This window comes from Cuculus canorus, unplaced genomic scaffold (genome assembly GCF_017976375.1).
Source record: "Cuculus canorus isolate bCucCan1 unplaced genomic scaffold, bCucCan1.pri scaffold_63_arrow_ctg1, whole genome shotgun sequence".
Taxonomy (NCBI): domain Eukaryota; kingdom Metazoa; phylum Chordata; class Aves; order Cuculiformes; family Cuculidae; genus Cuculus; species Cuculus canorus.
Window position 1 is genome coordinate 164,280 of NW_026527844.1, and position 6,463 is coordinate 170,742.

Consider the following 6,463-nt stretch of genomic DNA (forward strand, 5'->3'; position numbering starts at 1 on the left):
GTCATTCTGCTTGAGGGAGGTGGCAAGTGATGGCATTTGTATTGTGTTTGGTTTTGGATTATGTTGTTTTTCATCTTTTTTTCTTTATTAAACTATTAATTTATTAAACTATTAAACTATTAAACTATTACTAGCTCAGTCAAAAAATATTTCCATGGAGCAGCATGGGCTGAGGACTGCCCCAAGGAAAAGGAACTGGGCAGCAGGACACTTGCTTGTCCTCACTCACAAAAGTTCTCCACCACTCTCATGCCCTTTCAAAAGAGATTTTCCAAAGAAATATGGGTCTTCTCCTGGAAATTCCTCAGCCTGGAGAAGAGAAGGCTCTGAGGAGACCTTATAGCAGCTGTGCAGTACTTGAAGGGAGTCACCAAGAAAGCAGGAGAAATTCTTTTTCAGAGGACAGGGGGCAACAGGACAAAAGGTAATAGGTTTAAATTGGAAGAGGGAAGATTTAGATTAGACATTAGGCAGAAATTGTTCAGAAAGAAGGTGGTGAGGCAGTGACCCAGGTTGCCCAAGGAAGCTGTGAATGTCCCCTCCCTGTATGTGTTCAAGGCCAGGCTGGATGGGGCCTTGAGCAGCCTGGTCCAGTGGGAGGTGTCCCTGCCCATGGCAAGGGGTGGAACTGGATGGGCTTTAAGATCCCTTCAACCCAAACTATTCTATGATTATGAAAAGTATGGTAATACTAAGTTTAAATGGAGATATATTTTTCTTAGGTTCACTTTGAAATCTTCTTCTTTAACCTCAATGGGAAATGACTCCAAGGAGCTCTACAAGGCTTGAAGAAAGAGCTCGTTAAGATTTTCTGTATTTTAATGAGACCCAGGGTGGATTGGCTGATGAGTCCTTGAACCTCAGCTCCTTAGAAGAAATATCTCAAGAAGTTCAAAAGCAGAACTCAGAGCATCTTGAAGTATTGATTGGTCTCAGTGAGGATCATTCCTGACAAAGCCTCCCCAGCAAGTCTTTATTGCTGATAATTGGAGGCCATGATTGCAGGCAGGCCAGAGAACTGTTCAGGCATCTGTGATGCTGAGAAAAGCCTGGGCTTGCCTTGATGAAGCAGAAAGGCCAAGCCCTGACCCCCAGGCCCTGGGCAGGCAGATCTGGCTTTGATTACAGTGACAGTGGTGTCAGGAAGATTTTCGCTCAGCCAAATCAAATTGGGTGCAGTTATTCCATGTAATTCCAAAGAGAGTCTTGCAGAGTTATGTGAGATGCCAAGGCTCTCACACAGCTCCATGGAGATGCAGAAGAGTTGGGTCGTAGAAGGGCTAGGGTCATAAAAGGGCTGGGTCATAGGAGAATGTTAGAACATTTCAGTGTGAGACTTGTCAGGTCATAGAAGAGTCATAGAAGAGTTAGGTCATAGTAGAGTCACGTCGCAGAAGGAACAAAGAGTCATAGAAGAGTGGGGTCACAAAAGGGTCGGGATATAGAGGAACCGAAGAAGACTCAGGGTATAGAAATGTTAGAGAAGAGTTGGCTAATAGAAGGGTCATAAAAATATCACATGATAGAAGAGAGGGAGAAAAATGAGGTAATCAAAGTGCAGTGTCATAGAAGATTCTGGTCATAGAAGGGTCATAGGAGTGTTGGGTCATACAAGGGTCAGGTCATAGAAGTGTTGGATCAGAGAAGAGCTGGGCCATAGTACTGTTAGGTGTTAGAAGTGTCCGGTCTCAAAATGATAACAGAAGAGTCAGGTCATAAAAGAAATGAGTCATAGAAGAATAGGATCATAGAAGGTTTGGACCATAGAATGATATTAGGGTGATAGAAGAGTCAGGTCAAAGAAGGGTCATAGAAAAGTTCTATTACAGAAGAATAAGCTCACAGAAGAGTGATGGAAGAGTTGTGTCACACAAGAGTCAGGTCAGAGTAGAGTCACAGGTGAGTTGAATTATTCAAGAGTTGTGTCTTAAAAGAGTCGGGTCACAGATGGGTGACAGGAGAGTCAGGTCATAGAATATTCATGAGAGAGTTGGGTCATACAAGAGTCAGGACAGAGAAGGGCCCAAACATAGAAGGTTGGGTGTTAAAAGTGGCCTTGTGGGGTGCACAGAGAGGGAACCTGGACTGCAGCCAGGCCAGTCTGGACACCCTGGAGAGGGGCAAGTGCTCTGCAGCCTGCCAAAACCTCGCTCACCAGAACTCTTCCACTGTACACTGGTGTTTTCATCTCTGAGTCACTTCATTGGTCACGTTCTGAAGACAAACTTAAGCAGCAGCTCTGAGTCTTCAGGTGCTGTCCTGAGGAGACGCCCTTCCTTTATGGAAAGGCTGTTCTGGAGGCAGCTCTGTCCCACAAGTGCCCTCTGCCTGTCCCTGCCTGCGGGCACAGCACTGCCACGCAGCACCGCTGTGACCAAGCTCAGAGCCCTCAGACCTTACAGCAAGACAAGGGGTGAGGAGCAGAGTGTGAAAGTGGAGAGAGAACAGCTCTGGGAGATCAAGCGCTGGTGCCTGGCAGTGCTGCCGTGCTGGGACTCTTTTCCCCTCCACCCATGCCCACAGGAACTGTCCCTGCAACTCAAAAAAGGCTTTGGAGGAACGATATCAGGAAACAAATGTCGTTGAATATCTCTTTATTTTGTTGAAACACACAGAGAGCACAGCTCCTCATTTACACAGCCGACCAGTAAGAAAAGGGAAAGTTCTCAGGAAAAACAAAGCCGTCACTGAAGGTGTTTTATTTGGTTTCAACAGAGAGGGAGCGCAGCTCCTCAGTTGCAGAGCTCAGTCAGACAAGAACAGTAAACAATGAAATGGAAAGGACATCATGATAACTAAAGAAAACCACCAGCAACAAAACATAGAGAAGCAGTCTGGGTGTGCCATGAGTTCCATGATAAAGGCTATGCAGAGCATGATGAGCAATTTATTGCTTCAGGGACCCATCCAGATATCAGTTTCCACACTGCATCCTTGAGCTGCTGGTTCCTCAAGCTGTAGATGAGGGGGTTCAATGCTGGAGGCACTACTGAGTACAGAACTGACACCACAAGGTCCAGGGATGGAGAGGAGATGGAGGGGGGCTTCAGGTAGGCAAACATTGCAGTGCTGACAAACAGGGAGACCACGGCCAGGTGAGGGAGGCACGTGGAAAAGGCTTTGTGCCGTCCCTGCTCAGAGGGGATCCTCAGCACAGCCCTGAAGATCTGCACATAGGACACCACAATGAAAACAAAACAGCCAAAACTAAACAGGCACCAAACACACTGATCCCAGCTTCCCTGAGGTAGGAGTGTGAGCAGGAGAGCTTGAGGATGTGGGGGATTTCACAGAAGAACTGTTCCACAGCATTGCCCTGGCAGAGGGGCAGGGAAAATGTATTGGCCGTGTGCAGCAGAGCATTGAGAAACGCAGCGCCCCAGGCAGCTGCTGCCATGTGGACACAAGCTCTGCTGCCCAGGAGGGTCCCGTAGTGCAGGGGTTTGCAGATGGCAACGTAGCGGTCGTAGGACATGACGGTGAGAAGAGAATATTCTGCACCAAACAAGAACAACACAAAGAAGACCTGAGCAACACATCCCATGTAGGAGATGGCCCTGGTGTTCCATAGGGAATTTGCCATGGATTTGGGGACAGTGGTGGAGATGGATCCCAGGTCAAGCAGGGCGAGGTTGAGGAGGAAGAAGTACATGGGGGTGTGGAGGTGGTGGTCACAGGCGATGGTGGTGATGATGAGGCTATTTCCCAGGAGAGCAGCCAGGTAGATGCCCAGGAAGAGCCAGAAGTGCAAGAGCTGCAGCTCCCGTGTGTCTGCGAATGCCAGGAGGAGGAACTGGGTGATGGAGCTGCTGTTGGACATCTGCTGCCTCTGGGCATGGGGCACTGTCAGAGGAGGAAAAGACAGTGACAAGTTAGAGGAGAATTCTCTGAGCCAAATCAAAGCTATTTCTCATTCTCCCCTGCTGCTCACACCCTGTCCCTTTTCTCCCAGCCCTTCCTTCAGCTCTGTGCCTGCAGCCCTGCTCGGTGCCGGCTGAATGTGCCGGGAGGAGCAGAGCCTCTGCCGCTGGCTGTGAGGAGTCATCCCTGCTCTGCAGCAGGGGGTGATGGGGACGGTGGGGACAGGGGACACTGCTGGGGATCAGCTTTGTCCTGTGGAACTGCTCCTGGTGCAGAAGGGCCTGTCAGCATCTGCACTGCCAGGGGTGAGGAGCTGAGTTGGAAGAAGGCAGGCTGAGAGTTCTCCTTCTGCCACTCTGGGCAGTGTTCTTGGATGTCAGAACCCCTCAGCATCTCTGCTGAACTCAAGGAGAACAGAGATTCTTGTGTGGTGAAAGCATTGCCTGTGGTTCAGTGCAGAGGGAGGGGAGCTGCTCTGTCCCTCACTCTTGTTCCCTGCTGCCCTGGGCTTGGACCTTTCAGAGACAGTAATCACACTTTCATATTCACCTTCAAAGCCACCAGGATCTGCTGAAAGCAGACAAACCCACTGCCAAGCACTGAGTGCCCAACCCCTTCTCGAGGTCTCAGCATTCCACTTTCAGCTCAGGACACAAACGAATCATTTCACAAACCCAACAGCATTTCCTTGGCTGGAGCTTCTCTGTGCTTTTCCACAGATATTCAGGGAACACAAAGATGCCATAAGACAGGTTTGAATCCTGGAGGGCTGCTCAGTGCTTGGGAGGAATCCTCAAGGAAAGCCAAGTGTCTTAATGATGATATCTCATTAGTGAAGAGTCTGATAATTCCTCAGGAATGCACTGCTCACAGCCCCAGAGAAGATCAGTGCCTGACTCTGCAACTCCCATCCCCAGAGAACCTGGCAGTGAGAATAAGAGAAAAATAGCAAGAATAGAGACAAGGAGACAAACGGGGAGAAAAAGAGTGAGAGTCTGTCTGTGAGAGGCCAGGGCAGAGGCAGCCGGGCACACAGACAGCGTTCCCCTTCCCCAGCTGTGCTCACCCCCTCCCAGACACCAACCTTGCCGGGCAGTTGCTCTCAGCCCCTGGGCTCTGGAGAGGGCACTGGAGCTGTGGCTGCAGAGGAGGGGGTTCAGCCCTGGAGCCCAGAGCCCTGAGGGCAGAGGCTTTGCTGGGTGGGAGAGGAGGCAAGGGGGCTTGCTCAGAGGAAGGGGCTGCCCTGGAGGGGATCACACAGAGCTTTCTGAGTTCTCCCTCAAAGCCCTTCCAAAGTGCCTCACAAGAGCCCCTCCTCACACATCCCATGAGCTGGGGGCTGTGCCAGCTTGAGGAGAGCCCACCAGGATCTACACCTGCATTGCCCTGCACCCACACTCACCGTGTCCAGGACTGCCAAGGTTACTCCTCCCATCAGCTCTCAGTCATCCTCCCACTCCTGAGCACCTTTAAGCTCTCTCTGCCTCCATCATCTCTCCGAGAAACCCTGGGAGTGCCCTCAGCCCTGCTGGGCTTTGCAGAGTTCCTGGGCAGAGCAGGAGCTCCCTCAGTGCCAAGAGCCCAGCCCAGCTCAGCAGCAGAGGAGCAGCCCAGGGCATTGTAATGACCCCTCTGGTGGCTTTGATGCCGAGTCCATGAACCTCAGACCCTGAGAGGAAGTGGGACAAACTTCTCCAGAAGTCAAAGTCAAATTCAAGCTCCAAAGTTTCTTGTGGTGTTAATGGGTCCCACTGAGGGCACTGCTGAGAAAGCATCTCCAGGGCCCCGTTAGAGCAGGAAAGTGGAGGCAGTGATGAAAGGTTGGGAAAAGCAAGGTCAAGGTGGCTCTGATGCTGAGTCAACCTGGATGTGTTTCAAGAATCCAAAGGGCCAAACCCTGACCCTCAGCCCCTGGTAATGGAGATCCTGTCCCTCACTCATTCCTCAGGTCTCATCCTGGGACAGTGGCATGTGGGGATGTGCAATGCCAAGGACAGGACTGTGGAAAGAACCCCTCTCAGGCTCCTGGGTGGGGATGAGGAAGCCATGAGACCCTGATGCTCTAAGGGTGAGGTGTTTCCTCCTCCGCAATGCACTGAGAGCAAGTGGTGATTTGGCATCTCTCAATCAAGCATCAATTAGCAATTATCCCTCATTGAACAGCATCATCTTGAAGGAATAAAAAAGAAAGATGATCAAAATCTGTAGATTGGAGTAGAAAACTCAGTTTCATATCAAAAAGAGCTGGAATGTTTGGAGATGAGGGTCTGATATAGAGCTAACAGTGGACAGATTTGTTAGCACCGGTTTGGGAAGAATAGCTGACAATTTTTTCCAAGGAAAGGAATCTGACAGAGTGGATTCTTGATGGATGAGCAATTAAATACTGACAAAAGCAACGTGCTCTTAGTGAGATGGGGGAGAGGGTGATGAGCTCCCCAGGAACTCAAACCCAGACTTAAACTCTTCCAGGAACTCTCACTCGAACCTGCACCCAAACGCTGACTAACTCACACCTAGCCTTGACCGTATCCCATCTTCCCAGGCCAACAGTAGCGATGGAACCACACCACTAATTTCACATCATTCCAAGGTTAACATA

At 50.1% G+C, this 6,463-nt stretch overlaps 1 pseudogene; it reads right to left on the bottom strand.

Annotated features, from left to right (window-relative positions):
- Nucleotides 1-2,864: 2,864 nt before the first annotated feature.
- Nucleotides 2,865-3,820, bottom strand: LOC128850724 (olfactory receptor 14J1-like; annotated as a pseudogene).
- Between the last annotated feature and the right edge of the window lie 2,643 nt (nt 3,821-6,463).